General features: G+C 42.7%; 1 protein-coding gene across 5 annotated transcripts in view; it reads right to left on the bottom strand.

Annotated features, from left to right (window-relative positions):
- The window catches only part of TANC1 (tetratricopeptide repeat, ankyrin repeat and coiled-coil containing 1), a 238,992-nt gene that overhangs the window by 164,732 nt on the left and 59,333 nt on the right, over positions 1–14,927 (bottom strand). The gene's annotated exons all lie outside the window — the stretch shown is intronic.

Below are 14,927 nucleotides of genomic sequence, written 5' to 3'. Positions count from 1 at the left end.
GGACACATTACTGTAAGGTATCTGGCATAGGAATGTGGGTCTCCCAACCCCCACTCATCAAAAGAAAACATTAAGACAGAATCAAAAAGATAATGGTTAAGAAGGAAAGCTACATGGTTAAACGTATGTTTTACAGGTGCTACTGATTATATAACCATAAGGAAAACATTTTAGAAGGTTAATCAGAATGAAACATACCTTAAAAACATTTGCAAAATAAATACAGTGGGAACACATTTCAACATTGATGTCGGGGTGTCTGATCAAACAGCACACACTGCAATGGTTTTTACCACATATTGTTATGACTTTTGGGCAGGGGTTGGGGGAGGTAAGAAGAACAGGCCTGCGGCTGAATCCTTTAAATAATGAGCTGTATTTTTAAGCAGGGTTGTACTGAGCACATAAAAACAACACAATGGCCCAGGCCTAAGATGAAACATAAAACCACCCCTCCAGCAAAGAGACAGACAAAAGGACCATTATTTCATCAGTTAGTCAGTCTCCTCCAGCTCTCTCTTCCCTCCACTAACTCAGATGAGATGGCTAGACAACGCCAAAACAGTAACAAATCTGAGTGGGTTGTGTTACCATCACACCCTTGTTAACGGCACTAAGTAGAAGCAGGTAGAAGGCGGCAGCAAGTAGCTTACTGCTGAAGAAAAAGAGGGGATGACTCCTCTGTAAAAAACCTGCCTTGTTAGCATCAAGGCTTCCAGTGGTCTCTGCATAACGCCCCGCACTAGTGCTTGACCCCAGAGTTAAGCCAAGGTTTTGTGGAGCCCACTGAGAGGGAGGAAGGGTCCCAAAGTGCTGCCATGCACAACATAAGCACACAAGGTGACCTTTCTTATCATTGGGTTCAGGCCTGTATTTATTTTTCCAAGCCCTTTGTTTTCCCGATGAAGAAACAGAGACCCTGGGAGGCTGACTTGCCCCAGGGTCACCCAGCTAATTAACAGCAGGGCCAGAATCCAAATCTGAGGACTCCCAGCAAGGGTCCTCCTTCTTCCCCAGTGCTGGCCTCTCTGCTTAGAGCAATGAAAGCTTTGGGAAACAGCAATCAAACAATCAAAAAAATTAACAACAAACCAACCAACCTGAAAGATACTAGGAAGTAAATATCTTAAGCAGAATTTGGAAAAAGCCATAGTGAAGCTTATTAGGGTTAAATCGTCTTACAAACAAGTCTTTACACACAAAAGGAGCATGGCTTAGAGCCTAATTCTTTTTAAAAATGCTACTTGAATGGACCCCTGTGAAAAGACTTGGGTTTCACGTAAAGGGCAAACACTGAATCTGGAAGTGGGCCACAGTGTGCTTCCATAGGGGAGCTGTGGAAACACAAATTTCTCCCGACAGCCATGCTTGAAGGAAACAATGCAAAATGTTGTGGCATAAAAAGTGGTAGGAAAAGTTAAAAAATAAATAGATGCCTGGTAAGCACAGACATTTTCTTCCCCAAATTAAAAATAAATAAATAAATCAACCAACCAACCCTTCAGGGTTTGTCATTTAGCAAAGACTACATACTAAAGAAATAAGAGAAAAATATCAATGGAGCCAGGCCAGCAAAGCTTGGCCAAGGTCCTTAGGGAACTTTTCCCTGTGTTTCCCTGGATCACTGAACAGCTCAGGCCCCACCATAGCGGTGAAGCTGCCCCTGATTAATCACCCTTGTCACCACCAACCCACAACAGATCTACAATGCCACTTGGAATACACAGCCCACAGGGCAAGGACTGGCAGACACAGACTTGGGCATCTCATCCCAGACACCTTAGATGTCTATTTTTGGGAGCTCAGCTGTTTTCAGGATAGTGAAATCTTCCCCATCAGTGGTCTCAAGTGAAGAGGCTATCAGATATTCACTGTAAGTTATTCTCCCAGTTCTTGTTTTCCTCCCTAAATAGTAACTCAAGGGAAAGAGCTTAAATTCATACTCTAAAAGATATTCAAACTGCACATGGAGAAACTTTAACGGATTATACCTGGGTGCAAAAATTAAGGAACCCCCATACACACACAAGCTGGAAAGGAAAAAAAAAGAAGACTGCTCCCCGTGGGTTAAATTCTGAAATTAATACAGATCAGAGAAGAGCTGCGCAAAGTCCCAATCAGTCATGGCCTGAAAGATGTAACTGGAACGTGACATTCATCAACAGACCCTTTAAAGACTATGCCCATCTGAAGTGAGGTGGTCAGAAAAAGCAACTATAGTAATAGGCTGGAGGGGCCAACATTGGCAGTATAGTCCAGAGAAGATTATCTGCACACCTGACAGTACCTGTGAACTTACAAATACATACTCCCAGGGCTTCCCTGGTGGCGCAGTGGTTGAGAGTGCGCCTGCCGATGCAGGGGATACGGGTTCGTGCCCCGGTCTGGGAAGATCCCACATGCCGCGGAGAGGCTGGGCCCGTGAGCCATGGCCGCTGAGCCTGTGCGTCCGGAGCCTGTGCTCCGCAATGGGGGAGGCCACAACAGTGAGAGGCCCGCGTACAGCAAAAAAAAAAAAAAAACAAAAAAAAAACATACTCCCACATCCAGTTCTGGAAACAGACCCATCAGGCTATCGGACCCAGTGCTATTAAACACTGGCATCATAACTACTTCCCCTTCTTCTAATCCTGTTCTCAATGAGCAGTGCCTCTTAATTTGGCTTTTTAACCTAACAACAGTGGGGGAGAGCATGCTGGTCTAGTCCACCCAACACAATTGTCTAGCTTGTTGAGAGACATGATTCTGGGAATTAATTAATAAACCAGTGTTCTGGCTTTAAACAAGAGCTCTCGTGAGCTTTGTTTAAGGGAATCACTTTGCCAAGTATCATCTATTTAAGACATAAAGAATATTAAGTTTCTGATTCCAGTTTGAGTACCAAAAGGAAGACAGTGGTAAATGCTTGAATGCAAATGCCACCGTGAAGCAGTCTTATGAGGGCAGCCAGAGGGCTCTCCCTGAATGACACCTTCTGCATCACTTCTCTTCCTGTAGCAACTTCAACTACTGACAATTTTCCCCTAAAAAGGGTGAACACTGCCCTGCTACAGAAGTGAACCACAAAATGATGCAAACCAGCCTTCCAGACACAAAAAAAGAAACTGACAGAAGCTATCAAGTTCCTATTAGAGGACCATACATGTAAGGAAGTTCTTATGGACAAGCATAATAGGATAAAACAAGAAATGCTGTCCCTTTTCACTTTAAATACTATAGATCAAAAGGCACAGGTGTAACTCAAATAAATACTGCCCAAATAGAATCCCTCAATTTCTGCCCCATAAAACTTTAGCCTCTATCACACATGTAGTATAAACATATGGCTGGATTTAAGTATTTAAAACTAAATCTTTGATGGCACTTCCCTGGTGGCATAGTGGTTAGGAATCTGCCTGCCAATGCAGGGGACCTGGGTTTGAGCCCTGGTCCAGGAAGATCCCACTTGCCATGGAGCAACTAAGCCCGTGCGCCACAACTACTGAGCCCGCATGCTGAAACTACTGAAGCCCACGCCTAGAGCCTGTGCTCTGCAATAAGAGAAGCCACCGCAATGAGAAGCCCGCACACCGCAACGAAGAGTAGCCCCTGCTCGCTGCTACTAGAGAAAGACCGCACACAGCAAGGAAGACCCAATGGAGCCAAAACTAAATTAATTAATTTTTTTTAAAAAAAGAATAAGTCCTATTTAAAAATAAAAAATAAATAAAAATAAATCTTTGAAAAAGTAGAGAACTTCAGCTCTCATTTCTTTATATATTTTTGAGGAAGAGAGAAAAGACCAGCCTCTAGATTACAACAACTGCAATGATCTAATGGGAGAAAATTTCCTATAATGTTCATTTCAAAGAAAGTAAAATATGAGTATATGACATGACCTTTAGGTCAATGATCTGAAGTCACTTACATTTCCTTATTTTTCTACTATCATTCGACATCTAAGTTTCCCAAATGCCATAGATGCCATAGATTCTTCTTTTCAAAACCCACAGAAGTTAAACCAACTATTGAGCTTACTTTTACTTCTTAGATTTCTCCCTTAACACATAAACTCTTTGGAAATAGGCACAATGTCTCCATGTTATGTGTTAAATAAGCATTCTGCAGTGATTACAAGGGTATATAAAATATAACAAAAGTTATCCTAGATTAAACAGTGAGATGGTTTAAAAATAAGAGAAAAACCTATTTCAGTTTGCAATCGCAATGACAGTATCATAACCATGACCACCTTGTCTGAAATCATAGAATAACACCAGCCTTAAAACTTTCCTCTTCCGGGGCTTCCCTGGTGGCGCAGTGGTTGAGAGTCCGCCTGCCGATGCAGGGGACACAGGTTTGTGCCCCGGTCTGGGAAGATCCCACATGCCACTCCGCGGCTAGGCCCGTAAGACATGGCCGCTGAGCCTGCGCGTCCGGAGCCTGTGCTCCGCAACAGGAGAAGCCACAACAGTGAGAGGCCCGCGTATCACAAAAAAAAAAAAAAAAAAAAAAGACTTTCCTCTTCTGGAGTGCCATACCACCTATTTATGAAATTTCAAATCGACTCCATGAGCTGAGGGCAGGGACTATGTTTATTCTTTAATAGATACAAACAGAAGCCGGAACAGAAGCCGGAACACAGCCTTCCCACACACTCTGTTCTCAATATTTGTTGACAGATTTAACAAGGCTGCAATGAACACAGATGAGCCATTTCCTCCAAATCAAGCAATTAACCAACATTCATAGCAGTTTATAAATTACAAAGAATATTCCTATATATTCTCATTTGCAAGGAATGCAAGAAAACAGTTAAATCCAAGAGATACTTGAGAGGAAAATGCTGCATTTCGTAATGTCCCTTCATGTCCACACCTGAGTCAGCCTTAAAATCTCAAGATAATAAACCCTTATTATCCAGTTATCCTGGACACCTAAGCACACGCTCTGTGCTCACTCCACTGAAAGGAGCTTCTTGCATCAGACCATCCATCTGACCTCAAAGCAAAGCAGTCTCAGAAGGTGTCTGCTTTCTTTTGCCAAAATAAATAAAGGCAGAGTAGCAATATCTACAAGTGAAACACTGGAAAGTAAGATGCACATGATCATTAAGAAATTTTTTTTTAATTTAAGAGAAGAGATACATCAAAAACATCCTCAATTTTAGGGGCTCAAAAACGTCTCAACCTAATAAGATTAAGACTCACCTACACATAGCCATGTCTTCTGTAGTACTGCCTTTAGAACTTTCCTTTGCATTGGCAACCTTTAGTGTTTATCAAAAGAAAGGAAATGGGTGGTGGTGATGGGTGGGGAGGTGCTGTCTAAAGCAGCCTACAGAATAAATAATATAGTAGAGAGGAAGTAAGAGAAAACAAAGCAGGACAGAGACCACAAAAGGAAACAAAGCCCTGCTAGAGGGGGCAATGGCTGCTGCTGGAAATTCACGGAAAACTGCCTTCTAGAAGCTTCCTGAAAGCAAGAGCCATATCTTGACACTCCTTTAAAGATCCCAGGAGGCTGGGGAAAAAACAACTTTTGATGAATACTTGAAATTCTAGGAGGTCTCTCTCCCATTTTTTCCCCCAGGGTAGTAGAAGGAGCCTAGGAATTAGGAGACCTGGTCCTGGCATTGTGACTGGGAACAAGTTACCAAACTTCACGAGGATTCAGACGCCTCGTCCAGGAAAGCTGGGGGGGAGGAGAAGGGGTTATTGATCAAGAAACCAGAAAGCAATTGTGGTGGTAAGTAAAAAAGCGGCCCTTGGTATTGCTTAACATGCAGAGCTGGGAAACAGGACATCATTCGGCTGTGATTTATCCCCTAAGACACACAGACCCAACCATTTGGTCCTCTTTATTCAAAGCCATTCTACAAATTGTACCTCTAAATTCTGCTATTCTTTTCTTTAGAGTTAGGTTTGTCTTATACTCAAACCTGACGTCTTTTTGCCTAAGTTATTAAAAGCAAAGTAAATTTACAGTCACAAGTAATATGAATGTAAAAGAGTTCTGGGCATGAAGTTTCAACTCAAATGTTTAAGTTCTGATGCACAAGATTAAGTGGAAATTCCCTATTAGATTGAAATGATTTTCAACCCATATTTAAAATACTCTGTAGAAAGATATACAAGTTGTTTTGAGAACAGTGTCCTTACAAATCTGACTCTCCTAAATTACTATATACAAGTTTGTTTAAAGAAGTTTTCATTTTGATAACACTTGGCAAAAAAGAAATTTCACTCTTGGAAGAAAATATCAAGAAGCTACCTGTTTCTGGCTACAAGAGCCATTTTTCTAGATTGTGAAGGGATTTGTTCCATTCAACTTTGAACACTATCTCATCCATAAAGCCTTCCCAGGCCATGATAGTCAAAAGGTATCTTTAATTCCACATCCCACTTTGTACTTACAGATGGTTATCAATCAAAATCACAGTAAAAAATGTTGAACTCTACAAATCCCCCATGGCACCTAAAAAAGTACCTTACATGCAACAAACGCTAAATAAATCTCCTTAAATGAAAGAATAGCAGGGTTGTTATGGAGGGGAAATCAAAATCAATTCTCTCCCACAAGGGATTTGGACTAATAATGTAAGAATTCTTCTGATACCAAGTACTAATTTCCAAGTTTATGGCCAAAGTTATCTGACTTATACACGGTGAACAGCACATCTCCATAGCAGGACCTGTTCTGTTATCAGGCCTTCAGAAGCACCAGGTGCCGGCAGGTTATATTTCGGCGTTTCGAATATGCATACAGAAGGGATAAATATAATAACAGAAAAGCCAAAACCTGAAAGCAATACATTCTGCCTCAAACCAGGAAGGGCTCATAAGGAAATAACCAAGGGCAGCTTTCCTGGCAATAATCATGCCTCCCAGGCCAATGGCTCTGGAGCAAGATTGAGAACCAGTCTTGCAGAAAGCCCCTGCTCATCCAGAAGCTGTCTTCACCCGGACGTTCCCCAGCCAAGCACCCACCTCTCAACCTAACAGCAAGACACTACCTAACTAGAGGACAAAATAACTGACATTATTACCATCACCACCACCATCTAGACAGTCACAGATACTTAATCTATTAGAGAAAGCAGACACTTCACAAGCCCACTTCAAAACCCACCTCAAAAGCTTCCTCTTAGAAGCCTTCTGGGTCTTACTTTAATTGCTCACCCACCTGCTTCCTCCACTAGTCTGTGGGACTCTGGACGGCCAGACCTTGCTCCGTTTCACCAGCAAGCACAGTATGCTTTCTCACTTCAATATCAATGGATACACGGGGGAGGAACATAATTTTTCCAGCTATAATTCTCAAAAGAAATAACTGTACCTCAAAACACACCGCCAGCCTAATAAATTTAAGTAAATGTAACATCCTCATTTAAAATGAAAGGCCCATGGGACTTCCCTGGTGGTGCAGTGGTTAAGAATCCGCCTGCCAATGCAGGGGACACAGGTTCGAGCCCCGGGCCAGGAAGATCTCACATGCCGCAGAGCAACGAAGCCCGTGCGCCACAACTACTGAGCCTGCGCTCTAGAGCCCACGAGCCACAACCACTGAAGCCCGCGCACCTAGAGCCTACGCTCCACAAGAGAAGCCACTGCAATAAGAAGTCCGTGCACCACAACAGAGTAGCCCCCGCTCGCCGCAACTAAAGCCTGCACGCTGCAAAGACCCAATGCAGCGATCAATCAATCAATTTAAAATAAAAATTAAAATAAAATAAAATGCAAGGCCCTGAGCGTTGGAGGAACTTGTCCTGACTCTCCTGAGCCAGCAAGTGGCCGAGACAGGGTTACAACCCAATTTCCCAATTAAGGAATAAGCATTGGGCTAGCAATTACAGGTTTTTCATTCTACACACATTCCTGAGTATCAACTCTGTGCCAACCAAAGAGGAGCACAAAGTATAATATGACGGAGGAGGAAGACAACACTGTCAACAAACGTGGGCAGGAGGCTACAAGTCCATGCCTCCATTTTCTCTATAAAGTAAAACTAAGGTATGAGAGGAGCAGAGAAGGTTCAGAATAGCCCTTGTAGAGGAGAGAAAGGCAAGCACAAGATGAGAAGGACAGCTGCACAGTTTTGATTGCCCAACCAAGGCTGCAGAGCAAGACAGAGCACCAAATGATGAAAGGGGGCAACTCCATCCTCTGATGCTCAGCCCCAAGAAAGAACCATCCGGAGGACAAGAGGCTTGATCAGTAATCGGGTGTTTGCAGCACAGGTGCAACAAGATTGGTAAGGGTGCTCGTACAAGAGTGCTCAGAGTGGCGTGCCATGGAATCAAGGCTGGACAGGAAGCAAGTGGAGGCCTGAGAGGAAGGACCACCAGAGAGAACAGGGATGGTGTCTCAAACAGATCAAAGAGCAAATACAGTCAGACTAAGTCAATGAGGAAGCTGAAAAAGGCTGTCTGGGCTTCTTAATTTTAAATCTTTGGATGTGGAACAATTCCAGACAATGTTAGAGCCCACATGATGGCCAACAGCATGGTTTGCTGAAGTGGAATGTCCTCAAGTGAAGGTTGGAAGCAAACAAGTCAAGGCACTTGATTCTCGGTCTGGGGAAGGGCCATTCAGATGCTTCCTGCGGCAACAGAGACAGGATTAGGGATATCAACCACCACCCTACAGCTATTATTTACTAAGTGTTTACTGTGTATCAGGTAAGTGGAAGAGCTTTACATTCATATGTAATCTCATTTTATCCTTAAAAAAAAAAAACCTATGGGACAGTTTCACTGATTCCTTTTTATTAATAAGGAAGCAAAGGCTTAGAGGGATTAACACCTTTCCCAAGGTTACACAATTTGTAAAGGTGAAGCTGGGACTTGAACCCACGTCTGACTTGAAAGCTCAGGCTCTGACCTGCTGCCTCCAAAGTCCTCAATGAACTGAGGGAAGGTGGGACAGGGAGGTGACCAGGAGAGCACAGAATACAAGTCTAAAGGGCAAAGTGGCTTTTGTATGAGGGTGAAAGTACCGCTGTCATGGATCCAGCTGAGGAGAGCCGGGAGAAAGCCAACGCTGAGCCACAGCGGCCATGAGGCCAAAAGCCGGTAGAGAACCACCTAGGGTTTGAATATGAACCACAGACTTTGCACGTGGTCCCACCCTTTCTCACACAGCTCCGTGCAGGATGTGACCAGGATCACAGGATGCTCCCCTGTGGAAGGTTTAGAGCAACTGGAGACCCCAGTCCCAAGCCTCATATGGCGGTTAGCTCCCTAACAACCACCCTCTCTGATTACATCCTCTTTTCTTTTCCCTCCTCCTTCCCGTTAAGTTTTCCACTTGTATCACACAACAGAGCTGTGAACCTGACCACCTTCTTGATGTGTGACAATTACAGGTCCCCGAGTAAAGGTAGGAGGCATTACATTAACAAAATGACCTTGGGCAAGTTATTTCACCTTTCACGGGCTCATCTGTCTAACAGGAACACTGCTCCCTTTACCATCTGACAGGACAATATCAAGTCTCTTCTACCTGTAGGTGCTATCACTGTAAGGGGGAAGATTTATTTCTTGTTCATAGGGCCACTGTAATCACAGTAGCTGATAAACCATCACCACAGATGAAAAAGGAACTCCTCTGAGTCGTCTATGGCATGGGTTGATGATAAGCCTTTAGTATGAAAGAAGAGACCTTGAAGACATGTCAGAAAGTCCATTTTTCAAGAAGTGTAAAGGTACTCAATCAGTCAGTGCCAGCTGAACAAAGCCTGGTATCATAAATCTAAAGAAATTAAATTTTTAAAATTGCACTGCAACTGGCCTCAAAGTGAAAAAGGTCAGACAACTTCAAAGATGCCCTGTGAAAGGCAGCTATTCATTACACAAAGATTTCTTGCTTACGGAGCTGACAGATGGATCTTTCTCTTAAAGCCCCAGAATACAAGACGTCAAAATCCCTCCTCCACTTCTGTCAGTGACTTGCTATGATGCTCTGAACAAGGTTTTAACCTCCCCAGGCCCCGATTTCATTAAGTTGGGAGTTTTCAATACCCATGTAGTTTTTTTTTTAACTCCCCCAGGTGATTCTGATGTGCAGCCAGCAACATGTATTTAACACTAATTATATTCCAGGCCCTGCTCTAAGCACTTTACTTTTATATATATACACACACACATATGTATGTATGTATATACACACACACACACACAGTCATTTAATCCTCACAACCGCCCTCTGGGGAGGGTACTATTAATGTCTCCATTCTGTGAAGGCACAGAGAGGCTGGGACTTGCCCAGGGTCACATAGCTCATGGGGGCCCATCCAAGCAGTTTCGCTCCAGAGCCTGACCATGAAGTCCCTATCCTATGCCTACTTTTTTGGATAAAAATGAGAGACGAGCTCCCAGGGGCCTGGTGAGGTATTAAACAGACAAAACCGTCAAACAGGGGGGAAAAATCATCTTTGGCCACACATACACGCGTGCACACACACACACACAAACACAACCCCCCGCCACCCCTAGAGAGGCATCCCATGCCTCAATCTATCTTGAAAAAGAGAATCTACCTCTGTTGAAAGACACCTCCTGTCCACTCCCTCAGAGTTACTAGGCATCCATCTTATCAGAGTTACTTCAAACTACAGTGTTGTCAACGTATATGATCTGGGGGCATCACACAACAAAATACATGCAACAAAAAGAGCACACTCTTCAATTCATGAGCTCATAGGGGGAGAACACGGAGATGGGCCATACTGCCAACGAGGAAGATTATTTGGGGGCAGAGACCTCTGTGTCACATGGGCAATGCTTCTCCTATTCCTAACACTTACCCGGAAATTTGGAACTATGTTATTCAAGAGGGGAGCTCAAAAAAACAACAACAAAAAAACCCTGCCCATTATTTCTCACTAGAATGAATTGTATGAAGCTTAATAAAAGGTGATGGACTGGGGCAAGGAATGGCCTGGTGCCCAAGCTTTCCTTCTCTGGGCTGTTTTACACAGTCCAATAAATGTAAGATGGTCTTAACCTTGGACATCAAGTTCTAAAATAAATTAGGGAATGCCTGCAGTGCTAATGCAGTGGAGAGCTGAATCAAATTCATACAAGCCACACAGGATCATCTCTTCCCACAGCTAAAGCAAATATCTCAACACATGGATCACTGTGCTCTTATCTGAAATTTGTAAGGGAAACCATTCTGGGCCGTAAACATTTGGCTGCAGTAAGCAGTCTCCCAGTGTGACTGCCACAGGGGCCCATGAGAAAGATCACATGGGAACGGGTGGTGGCTTTATTTTTTAATCCATTCCAACAGCCCCAAAATGGGGGAATACCAGAGCTCTAGATAATAAAAGTCAAAGACAACTCATGCTAGGAAATAAAGGCCAAACATGTAGAGTTTTGTGTTTTTTTTTAAAATGTTAACAAATCCAGTCTCAACGGAAGATAGGAAAGATAATACAAGGGTGCCATCCAAGGCAGGAGCATGTGACCTTTTAAGTGCCATGGGCTGCTTCAGCAATCTAGACCCTCCAATCAGAATGTTCCTGGGTGATTTTGACATAGAAAATGCGATTACAAAGAAAATCAATTATACTGAAACAGACATCAAAATATTTAGAAAGCAATCTGTGAAAATAGTAATGTGTGCTTCTTAATGCATAAATAACATGACACGAGAGCAGGTCTAAGAGCTACTGTAGTTTTCTGAGCAGTGGTAGGCATAACTGATAGCTTAAACTATCTCCCACAATGTGATACAAAAGTTTGTAATTTCTAAGTGGCAATGCCACAGGTGCTGACAGTACATGGTTTATGGGCCCCTTTCATGATTGGAGGGAAAAAAACACATTTTGGCTAGAGGATAGTGAAAATAAAAATGTACTTTTTTTCTTCACCCACTCACCCACATTCACAGATCCTCTGATGTGCATCCAATGACCCTAAGAGTTAGGGACCGTGACCCAGAGAATCAGAGTCAGACCCAAAGGAACAATTACTCAGACTTGCCAAAAGCTCTGCTAATAGCCCTGGAGTTTCTAGAGAAAAAGTAGCTCAGTTTTATACCACTCATGGAACAACTGAAATTCAGGAAATTAAATGGTAACTTACTAATTGGCACACATTAGCAGGATTGGATATTCCACATATGCACCACTCTTAACATTTAAATGCCAAGTTCCATGATTAGTTTACAGAGTAGTCTGTAAAAGTTCTATTTAACAAGGAAGTCCATCACCACCAAATTACTAACTCACTCACAATAGCAAACCTGGCATTGCAAGAGAGCGCACTGTAGAAATTTACAGCGTGAGACAATATTCAAAACCGGGAAAGCCAGGGTGAATATTGGGGACAAGTGTGTTTTACATCGGTTTTATTGTTTTCATGGATGCTCTTCTTACCCTTTTAAAAGGTATTTAAGGTCTAGCAAGTATAGTCTTCCAGTTAACTGGATCAGGCTTCCTAGTGAAACTGGTACCCAAGGCTTGGCCTCTTCTGCCCTCTCTGCTTCATACAGTCAGGTCATTCCCCAGCTGCATGCCTTCACAGGGGATGCCCTATGAAGATAAATATAATTCAGAGTCCAAAATACATGGACTTACACTGGGCCACTGCCAATTTCTCATGGATCCTGGGTAACCGAGACGGTTTTTGTTTCCATGATTAGGGACCTACAACAACAGCTGCAAAAGTGTAATACTTTTTCTAGACTAATAAAATTACCTAAATCTGGCTCACCGTTCCAGCTGTGGCACCAGCCACACTTCCCAGAAAGATGAAAGCCTTGTGCAGTTTCCAGAAGAGCTGGGATGGTAGCTCTGAGCTAAGCTGGAGGCATTCAACCCCAACCCAACAGCAAAAAACACATCGACTAAGTTCTGAATTACACAATTCCTACGCATGGAGATTATAAATGTTATTTTTAGAAGTCAGATAAAACTTGAATCAAACCTATGAAGTTCAAGCTTTACACTTGAAGTTATGTGACATGCCAGGTATGAACATGAGATTTTTTTTTCTCTAAAACACAGTGACAGGTTCAATTAAGGCCCTTTAACTCTGCAGTGAAACCTTTGATCATGGGTTCTGTCACCACCTCTCAACACATACACACAAGTATGAAACATATCTCAGACCTAAGGAACAAAATCGGTATTGTGAAGTGGCATGGAAACCACACATGCACATACATATACACAGAGATCACTCTCCTTTCAAGCTGGGGGGTGAGGGGCTGAGTTGCAGAAACTACAGTCTCCAAACTGGAAAGGTTCCTTATACACACTACATGAACACAGTTACCAAGTTATTTCCTAAGTATGTGTGTGTGGTCCCAATGCCTTCTTAAAGGAAAAACAGCCCAATTAGAACCCAGTGGAACACATGTTTCTTGAATGACTGAATTACAGACAGTAGATGTGAAGCTGTTCTAGATAAAACGAAGATGTTGCACACATGTACTAAGTTGTCAGGGTCTCACTGAAACATCTTTCCGGTACAGAAAAATACGCGAGCCTGCAACAGAGCTGGATATAAAATAATAAATACCTGGCCCTTGTCTTTATGTAGTCCAACTTCCCAAGCCAATTCCCTTATTCCTTCTCACAAACCTAATAAAGCCCATATTTCAATGTACTGATAACTCACTGAAAACCACAAAGCCATTCATCTCCAACTCAGACTTACGTTATGACTTTTTACAATTATCTCTTATCAATACTGTGAATCTGTAACAAACAGAAGACCTTTACTCCACGAATCCAACAAACCACCATAAAAATAACAGCAGAGGTGGGGACACAAACGCACCCAGTAGCAGGCACCGTTACGTTTTCCACTGTGAAGTGTCTGGTTTAGTCCTCACAGCAAGGAGGAGGTAGGGACTATAATTGTCCTCTTTGATGAAAGGAGGGGATAAAGAAAGTGAGAGTCAGAGAAACTTCGTAGCCTGCCCAGGCCACGCCTTCCCTCTAAACACGGCACTCCATTTCTTCTCTTGAAGAACACTAGACCCTCACTTTTGGCACCCTAAGCCTTGGATCCCGAAATTAAATGATGTACAAGACCAGTCTCTATTGCACAGCATGGGGCCTAAAGACAGGATATATAAAACCAATTTGTCACTGTGGAATTTAGAAACCATTAAACCTTCACTAAAGGGGACCCTCTCCTCAGAGGACCTTGTTACCAAAATATGATGGAACAGGGAGAATTATGATGGAAAACAAAGAGCATTTCCTTCTCAGGACAGGGCAAAAGGAGAGCTATGAGGAAACAAAATGCAGAACCGTCTGTGCCAGGATTTAGGGATTGTTTTGGTACAGCACTTCTTGAAGTCCATCCTCCTAAGATCAATCAAGCAGAAGAAAAAACTTCAGTAGACTCTGCTTTAATTCACTTGCCTAGACCTAAACATGTACTATCTGGTTTCACAGATTATATCCTCAGCTGTTCCAAAAGTTATATTCAGACCTAAGGGCAAAAATCAGATCTATATATACTATTCTCATTAACAAGGTTTTTACGTGGAAGGGACTTTTCTGCCTTTATTACTGCAAGCACACAAATGATTCAATCAGCACGATCAGAGGTCCAGAAGAGTTTATATTTTCACATGCTGTTATTTAAAACCAAAAAAAGAGGCTCATCTGGGCTGGCCAACTATCAACTTCCACAACTAAATAGAATTTCTCAAAATTGTCCCTGAATTTTAAAGCACTTTCCCATAAAAACCCTGCAAGGGTAATAAGCAGCAGGACCCTACCGGCCTCATCTCAGGCTACCCAGCTAGTGCCCAGCTAATAGGAAAACAAGGGATTGAACCCAGATGAAGCCACAGAAGACACAGACCATGGTTTTGCCATTTAAGAGTCTTGTGTTTATCACCTACTATGTAAAAAAAAAAAAAAAAAAAAAAAAAGCACACACACACACGGTGACACAGAAATTTGAGTAAGACCCAGTT

The sequence above is a fragment of the Mesoplodon densirostris genome, chromosome 8, assembly GCF_025265405.1.
Source record: "Mesoplodon densirostris isolate mMesDen1 chromosome 8, mMesDen1 primary haplotype, whole genome shotgun sequence".
NCBI classification, from domain to species: Eukaryota; Metazoa; Chordata; class Mammalia; order Artiodactyla; family Ziphiidae; genus Mesoplodon; species Mesoplodon densirostris.
The sequence above is the reverse complement of the archived record's forward strand: the minus strand, read 5'-3'. Positions and strand labels throughout refer to the sequence as shown.